Below are 9,165 nucleotides of genomic sequence, written 5' to 3' on the forward strand. Positions count from 1 at the left end.
TGCCGCGGCTTCCTCACACGGTGCTCGTTGTGTTTGGACCCCAGCTGTCCTGGCTTCCTATGGAGCGCAGAAAGGTGGCCTTCATGGTCTCTCTTCTGACCGGAGAGCTCTGGCCTGGGCCGGAGCGGGAGATGGAGATCTGCTCTGACTTGGACAAATTCATGAACATCATGAAGAAGGTGTTCTATCATCCCGCCAGAGCTGACAGATCCTCGGACCATCTGATGAAGGTGGGTCAAGATAGTCAGTAAGCAGCCAACTATGCAATTGAGTGTCGGATTTGGCCAAAGTGCGTGGCTGGAACAGGGAGGCCTTGACAATTCTGTGCCACTACAGACTCCAAGGCAAACTAACGGATGTCTTTGCTTTGGTAGAGGACTTAGACACTCTGATTGATGTCTCCATCCACCTTGATAATCACCTGGCAGAGCGAAAGTGGGACCATCTCAGGAGGTCAAAGAGGGTTAGCCCAAGCCCATCGTAGTTCCACTTCCCAAGGCTCTCTGCCGATGAGAGGTCCCGGCACTGGAGTCCAGGTTGCTGCTAGTACCAAAAGTCTTGAATGACTACCATCCAGTGGCCCTGACCTCACTCAGCACGGTGACCCTAGAGAGGCCGGTCCTGGCTCACCTCTGACCCCTGGTCAGATCAGACCTTGGTTCCCTGTAGTTTGCCTACCAGCGGCACCTTGGAGTTGACGATGCTGAAACCTACCTGCTGAACAGAGCCTAAGCAGGGTAGCACTGTGAGGACCATGTTGTTTGATTTCTCAAGTGCCTTTGATACCATACAGCCCTCATTACTGGGGGAAAAGCTCCATTCAAAGCACAGTGGCACTTCCACGGTATCCTGGATGATGGACTACCTGACTGACAGACTACAGTTTATGCAGCTTCAGAGCTGTGTGTCAGGCATGGCTATAAGCTGAGAGTTGAGAGTTAGGGGGCAAAAGTTTAAGGGTAACACGAGGGAGAATTTCTTTACTCAGAGAGTGGTAGCTGTATGGAAAAAGCTTCCAGTAGAAGTGGTAGAGGCAGGTTCGGTATTGTCATTTAAAGTAAAATTGGATAGGTATATGGACAGGAAAGGAATGGAGATTTATGGGCTGAGTGCGGGTCAGTGGGACTAGGTGAGAGTAAGCATTTGGCACGGACTAGAATGGCCGAGATGGCCTGTTTCCGTGCTGTAATTGTTATATGGTTATAAGCAGCAGTGGGGCCCCACAGGGGACTGTACTGACTCCCTGTTTACCCTGGATACCTCGGACTTTAGATAAAACACTGTCATCTCATCGGCAGAAACTCTCTGATGTCTCAGCAATAGTTGGGTGTATAAAGGGAGGACAGGAGGATGAGTATTGGGTCCTGGTGGAGGACTTTGTCAAATGGTGAAAGCTGAATTATCTGCAGCTGAACATCAGTAAGACAAAGGAGATGGTGATGGACTTTAGGAAGACCAAGCCTGCACTGCTCCCTGTTACTATCGATGGCGAGGACGTGGATGTGGTGAGGACCTACAAGTACCTGGGGGTGAACCTGGATGACAGACTTGAATGCAGCACCAACACAGAGGCTGTGTACAAGAAGGGCCAGAGTCACCTCTACTTCCTGAGGAGACTGAGGTCCTTTGGAGTGTGCAGGCCTCTCCTTCACATGCTCTACCAGTCTGTTGTCACCAGTATAATCTTTATGTGGTGGTGTGCTGGGGCAATGGCATCAACACGGGTGATGCCAACAGGCTCAATAAACTGATTAGAAAGGCTGTCTTTGTTTCAGGAGTCAAACTGGACACACTGGAGGCTCTGGTAGAACAAAGGACCCTACGGAAAATCCTGGCAATTCTGGACAATGTTTCCCACCCTCTGGGTGCCACCTTGGCTGAACAGAGGAGCACTTTCAGTAATAGACTAAGACAACTGCGCTGCTCCAAAGGTAACTACCCTCGACCATTAGATTTATAATGATGAAAGCTTTAGCCGGGGAAGTGATGACCCCCTCCTGTTAGACTGTTCGTGGTAACTTATTTTTATTCTTTCTACATCTCTTCTAATACTTATATCTGTGCACTTGTAATGCTACTGTGACACTGTGATTTCCTTTGGGATCAATGAGGTATCTGTCTGTCTGTATGCAGGGACGAATGTCCAAAGCTGCAGCCGTTGTGTAAACTGCTGAGACCATTGTGACAGTGGCAGCCATTACTCCTAACCCTACTGATTCTGGGGTCACACTGAAGGCAGAGATCTCCTTAGGAAAGAACCAGTGAAAGGTGAACGCCTTTGTGGACTCCGGGGCAGTTGGTAATTTCCCGGATTTGGGGATAGCCTGTCAGCTCAACATACCTCTGCAGGAGTTGAGCCAGCATATTAGTTTTGCAAATGAGGATAGGGGAACACGTGGAGGGCATTTGTTTTCACGTCATAGATTTTCCTCGGATACCTCTGATCCTCGGGCACCCTTGGCTGTCCAAGCGTAACCCTTCTGTGAACTGGGAAAAGTGAGAATCATCACATGGTCAAGTCTTCGTAAGAAGGAGAGTTTTCGGTTTGATGTTCTGACCTCCAGACTCTCCTGAGTCCAGTAGCCGATGAGGAGGCAGACCTTTGCTCAGGGTAATCCATAGGCTTTGGGAAACCCAGTCCTACCTCCAAGGGTGGACAAGCCAGCCCTAGTCACCAAGACCATGTGAGTCCCTGTCTAGTGGGGGTGTCCTGGAATAGGAGAAAAAGGGTCTTTAGTTCATGAGCAAGCCAAGAAACCCACCAAGGAAGTGCCCAAGAACTCTGGAGCCCTAGTAGCCAAGCCTAGGGGAACCAGTTGCCAGGGCCCATCTAAGTGTAGATAGATCCTCCAAACCTAATCCCAGGAGGACAAAGACTATTTTTGGCGCCATCATTTGAGGATATGAATGAAGATTTTTGGTTCTGATTTGGTCAAGTCTCTGGAGTTGGATAAGGTCTCTGATTTACATGCTGTTTCGACAAGGGACTCCAGGGTCTGCTGAATTACCCTTGCTACCTAAGGAGCCTCAGGAGTCCCCCTCAGAGGGATTTTCGAGGGTAGTTGCAACATCCAAGCTGATAGAAATCCACTCCATCTACAAGGTTTTGGAAGAGGCCTACAGCAAGGGAAAGACCTTGACTATTCCACTGCACCAGCTCTACAACTGTACCATAGACCTACTGCCAGGTACTTGACTTCCACAGTGGTGATTGTATGTGTACTCTGACCCAGAGAGAGTAAAGAATGAATTCCATAGATTCATCACTAAAGAAACTTCTCCTCTTCTCTGTTTCAGGTCAATGTCCTTATGTGCTGAGGTTATGTCATCTGTTCCTGGACATGCCCACTATAGGAAACATCCTCTTCACATCCACTCTTTCTGGACTTTAAATGTTCAGTATGTTTCAATGAGATTCCCCCTCCCCCGCACCGTATTCTTCTAAACTCCAGTGAGTACAGGCCCAGAGCCATCAAACGCTCCTCATAGTTAACCCTTTCATTACTGGCATAATTCTTGTGAACCTTATCTGGACCCTGTCCAAAGCCAGCACTTCCTTTCTTAAATAAAGGGGCCCAAACTATTCACAATTCTCTAAGTGAGTCTTATAAAACCTCAGCATTACACCTTTGCTTTCATTTTCTAGTTCTCTCAAAATGAATGCTAACATTGTATTTGCCTTCCTTACAGACACCCCACCTCTCCCGGAAGTTCCGGGAGACTCCCACATATTGATAGCGGCTCCCTGATGCCCGCAAATTATATATGATATCCCGGAAATCGATTTTTTTTGAGAGAGACAGACAGAGAGCGAGAGATAGATAGAGAGAGAGAAAGAGAGCGAGAGGGGTCTAATAGGGGTCAAAAATAATGAGAGAGTTGCTCACTGCACTGTTTGCAACAGTAACTTTTGTATTGCCCATGGTGGGTTAAAATGTAAAAGACATGTTGAGGTGAGTTTAACAGGTGTCATTCATTTATTAGCATAGCTAACATTATTTAAACTAGCCGGCTAGCTGCTAAGGAGCTATTCTGTTGCAGACATCCTACCTCTCCCAGGAGTCTCCCGTAAGTTGATGGTGCTACCTCCGTGAAATGAGTTTTTGCAGGGTGGGATGTCTGTCCTTAGCACTGGCTCAATCTGCAAGATAACCTTTAGGAAATCCTGCACAAGGATTCCCAAGTCCTTTTGCACCTTTACTTTTTGAATTTTCTCACCATTTAGTCCATGTCTTTCTTCCTTCTACCAAAGTGCAAGAGCACACAATTCCCTACACTCTATTCCATCTGCCACTTCTTTGCCCATTCTTCTGATCTGACTAAGTCCATCTGCAGACTCCCTGCTTCCTCAACTCCACCTATCTTTGTATCATTTTGCAAATTTGGCAACAGAGCCATCAATTCCATCATCCAGATCGTTGACGTATAATGTGAAAAGAAGCAGTTCCAACATCGACTTCCGCAGAACACCACTAGTCATTAATTGCAAACCAGAATAGGCCCCGTTCATATCTACTCTGCCTCCTGCTAGTCAGCCAATACCCTATCCGTGTTGGCGTGTGGCCAAGTGGCTAAGTCGTTGATCTAGTGATCTGAAGGTTGCTAGTTCGAGCCTCAGCTGAGGCAGCGTGTGTCCTTGAGCAAGTCACTTAACAACACATTGCTTTGTGACGACACCAGTGCCAAGCGGTATCGGCCTAGTGCCCTTGCCCTGGACAATGTCGGTGGCGTGAAGAGGGGAGACTTGCAGCATGGGTAACTGCTGGTTTTCCATACAACCTTGCCTAGGCCTCAGTCAACATCGAAGTCGATGGACAGTTGAAGAAGAAGAAGAATACACTATCTATGCTAGTATCTGTCCTGTAATACCATAGGCTCTTAGTTTGTTAAGCAGCCCCACGTGTGTCACCTTGCCAAAGGCCTTATGAAAATCCAAGTAAACAACATGTACTGACCCTTCTTTGTCCATTCTGCCTGTTATTTCGTCAAGAAATTCCAATAGATCTGTCAGGCAAGATTTTATCCTTTAGAAAACCATGCTAACTTTGGCCTACTTCATCATGTGTTTGCAAGTACCCCAAAACATCATCCTTAATCATAGATTCAAACATCTTTCCAAACATTCAAGTCAGAATAACTGGCCTATAATTTCTTCTCTGACTCTCTCCCTTCTTAAAGAGTGGTGTGACATTTGCAGTTTTCCATTCCTCTGGAACCATTCCAGAATTTAGTGATTCCTGACAGATCATTACTAATATATCCACAAACTCTTCAGCAGACTCTTTCAGAACCCTGGGGTGGAGTCTGTCTGGACCAAGTGACTTACCTACCTTCAGACCTTTTCCCAAGTATCGTCTCCTTAATAATAGCAACTACGCTCACTTCCGCCCTCTGACATTCTTGCATTTCTGACATTCTGCTAGTGTCTTCCACAGTGAAGACTGATGCAAAAAGCTTATCAAGTTAACATTTCTTTATACCCCATTACTACCTCTCTCGTGTCATTTTCCAGCAATACAATATCCATTCCCATCTCTCTTTTACTCTTTATATAACTGAAAACCTTGCTATCCTCTATTATATCGTTGGCTAGCTTACCTTCATATTTCATCTTTTCTCTCCTCATGGTTTTTTTTCAGTTGCCTTCTGTTGATTTTTAAATGCTTCCCAATTCTCCACCTTTCCAATATTTTTTGCTATATTATATACCCTCTCTTTTACTTTTATGCTGTAGTTGATTTCCCTTGTCAGCCACGGTCGCCTCATCCTCCCTTTAGAATGCTTCATCTTTAGGATGCATCTTGTACCTTCCCCAATTTTCCATATTAAACTCCAGTCATTGCTGTTCTGCCATCATCCCTGCTGGTGTCCCCTTCTAATCAACTTTGGCCAGATCCTCTGAAGTTTCCTTTACTCCACTCTAATATCATAAGACCATAAGATATAGGAGCAGAATTAGGCCATTTGTCCCATCGAGTCCGCTCTGCCATTTCATCATGGCTGATCCAATTTTCCTCTCAGCCCCAGTCTCCTGCCTTCTCCCATATCCCTTCATATCCTGACCATTCAAGGATCTGTCAACCTCTGCCTTAAATGTACACAAAAACTTGGCCTCCACAGCTACCTGTGGCAAAGAATTCCACATATTCACCACTGCATGGCTAAAGATATCCCACCTTGTCTCTATTCTAAAAGGACACCCCTCTATTCTGAGGCTGTGTTCTCTGGTTTTAGACTCTCCCAGCATAGGAAACATCCTCTCCACATGTGATCTATCAAGGCCTTTCACTGTTCGACAGGTTTCAAGGAGGTCACCCCTCATTCTTCTGAATTCTATTGAATATAGGCCCAGAGCCATCAAACGGTCATCATATGACAAGTCATTCAATCCTCGCATCATTTTCTGTGAACCTGCTTTGAACCCTCTCCAGTTACAACACACCCTTTCTAAGATAAGGGGCCCAAAGCTGCTCACAATACTCCAAGCGAGACCTCACTAGTGCTTTATAAAGTCTCAACATTACATCCTTGCTTTTATATTCTAGTCCTCTTGAAATTAAAGCTAACATTGCATTGGCCTTCTTCACCACAGACTCAATCTGTAAACTAACATTTAGGGAATCCTGCACAAGGATTCCCAAGACTCTTTGCACCTTGTTTTTTTCTTTTCTAATTCTTTCCACTTTGAAAATAGTCAACCCTTTCATTTCTTCTACCAAAGTGCATGACCATACATTCCCCGACACTGCATTCCCCAATCATCTGCCACTACTTTTTCCATTCTACGAATCTAAGTCCATCTGTAGCCTCTCTACTCCCTTAAAACTACCTGAAACTCCACCTATCTTCATATTGTCTGCAGACTTTGCAACAAAGCTATCAATTCTATCATCCTTTAATACTGATACATCTGAATTTATCTTCATCCTCTCAAACTCTGTTCCATTCTAATATCATAAGACCATAAGATATAGGAGCAGAATTAGGCCATTTGTCCCATCGAGTCCGCTCTGCCATTTCATCATGGCTTGATCCAATTTTCCTCTCAGCCCCAATCTCCTGCCTTCTCCCCATATCCCTTTATATCCTGATTATTCAAGGATCTGGCTTGAATAGGTCAGCTGGTGGTGCAGTGAGATCAGCACTGGGCTTGAGAATGGAGGTTTCCAAGTTTGTTCCCGAACGTGCTCTCCATCTGTGCTGCGTTGATGTTGAGCTCGCAACTCGACCTCGTTAAAATAAAACACTGCCACCTCCTGTTTAAATTCCCACATGGAATATTGTGGAGGATCAAACACCCAAACCCAAACACAAACTGCAGTGTCAATTCTATCATATTATGATCACTGCTTCCCAAGGATTTATTTACCTTCAGATCCCAAATCAAATCTCACCCAATCCAGAATTGCCTTTCCCCAAGTGGGCCCAACCACAGGATGATCCGAAAAGCCATCTTGTAGGCATTCTACAAATTCCCTCTCTTAGGATCCAGCACCAACCTGATTTTCCCAATCTACCTGCGTATTGAAATCCTCCATGACTATTGTAACAATGCCCTTCTTATCTACCTTTTCTATCTTCTGTTTTAATTTATATCCCACATCCTGCTTAATGTTCTGAGGCCTGTATTTAACTCCCATTCAGGGTCTTTCTACCCTTGCAGTTTCTTAACTCTACCCACAAGGATTCTTCCAATCCCATGGCATCCCCTTCTAAGGAATTGATATAATTTTATACTTACAGAGCCACCCCACACCCTCTGCCTACCTGCCTCTCATTTTGATACAATGTGCATTCTTGTTGAGCTCCCAACAATGATTTTCTTTTGACCAAGATTCAGTGAACCCCACAACGTCATCTCTAACTATGCTACAAATGCACAGTATACCCCACACCAGTTTCGCTGCCTTTGGTTCCCTTGTGAACTCAGAACTCATCTGTCTGGTAGCTGCCTAACTCTGCATGTGACTTGTGTCTGTCACTCCCGGACTCTGTCTGTCACTCAATCCCAGTCACTCCCGGACTCTGTCTGTGCTTGCATGTGTTGGAGTAATTGTGCCCCGTCTGACGAATAGAATCGGTCTGTGCAGAACCCACCTGCACAGCGGATAGAACGACATTCTGTTTGGTGGGGGAGAGGTGACCGATCCTCACCTGACCTCCTGCTCACCTGTTTTGTCTCCTTCCCTGGAATGCCGACCCTGCCTGAATCTGGAGGGGGCTACAATTCACCATCAGACTCCTGGCAACGCCATTCCCACCGACTGCTTCTCGCGGCGTCTGCCTCTTTTGCAGAAGTTCCCTCGCAGGCAGAGGAAGTGATCCGCTTTAAAACTTTGAGCAGGGAGAGTGTGTCTACAATGAATCATTGGTTTCTTAACTCTTTCCAGCCCACAGCCATTCCTCTCTGCAGAGCAATTTTCAGCAAGATGCAAATGTCTGTAATACTCCCAGTTTGTAAACAATAAAATACTGCAGAGAAGAGTGAATGGAGTGTAGCTCCCTCTACACCATCCCATCAGGTACTCCCAAGGTCAAACACAGAGTGAACTTCCCTTAATTTGTCCCATCAAACACTTCCAGGGTCAAACACACAGTGAACCTCCCTCTACACAATCCCATCAAACACTCCTGAAGTCAAACATAGTGTCTGTCTGGACACTATACATATACCTGTCTGGACACGCCCCCTGCTGACTGCTCCTGTGGCTCCTCCCACTGACCGTGGCTCCTCCCACAGATCCCTGTATAAAGGAGATTGAGGCCTGAGCCCAACCTCTCTGTCTCCAGGATGTAGTATGGTGGCCAACCACTGCTTGTTCCTTCTTCCAGTCAATAAAAGCCGATACCTCGCTTTTACGTCTCAGAGAGAGTTATTGATGGTGCATCAATTTTATTGACTGGAAGTTTTAAAACATGGAAACCATTTTACGTCCAGAAAGATTGGATTTGGACCCCCAAGACCCTGAAGCAGCTCTTGCCTTTGAACTCTGGCTTGCATGCTTCCACTCATACTTGGAGGAGGTTCGTGCAACTGACCCCACTGTTATGCACCGAATTCTCCTCTCGAGGATCACCCCAAAAGTTTATTCATTTATCAGGGACCTGTCAACCTACGAAGGGGCACTGGACGCCCTCAAAAGACAGTACCTGCAGCCGGTGAAC

General features: G+C 46.0%; 1 protein-coding gene across 2 annotated transcripts in view; it reads right to left on the bottom strand.

Annotated features, from left to right (window-relative positions):
- Nucleotides 1–8,504, bottom strand: part of LOC140728107 (uncharacterized) — a 72,348-nt gene extending 63,844 nt beyond the window's left edge. For both annotated transcript variants that reach the window (XM_073046306.1, XM_073046305.1), the window contains exon 1: nucleotides 8,171–8,504. The gene's annotated coding sequence lies outside the window, so the exon portion shown is untranslated. The remainder of the gene's footprint in view (nucleotides 1–8,170) is intronic.
- Between the last annotated feature and the right edge of the window lie 661 nt (nucleotides 8,505–9,165).

Source organism: Hemitrygon akajei, chromosome 5 (assembly GCF_048418815.1).
Source record: "Hemitrygon akajei chromosome 5, sHemAka1.3, whole genome shotgun sequence".
Taxonomy (NCBI): Eukaryota; Metazoa; Chordata; class Chondrichthyes; order Myliobatiformes; family Dasyatidae; genus Hemitrygon; species Hemitrygon akajei.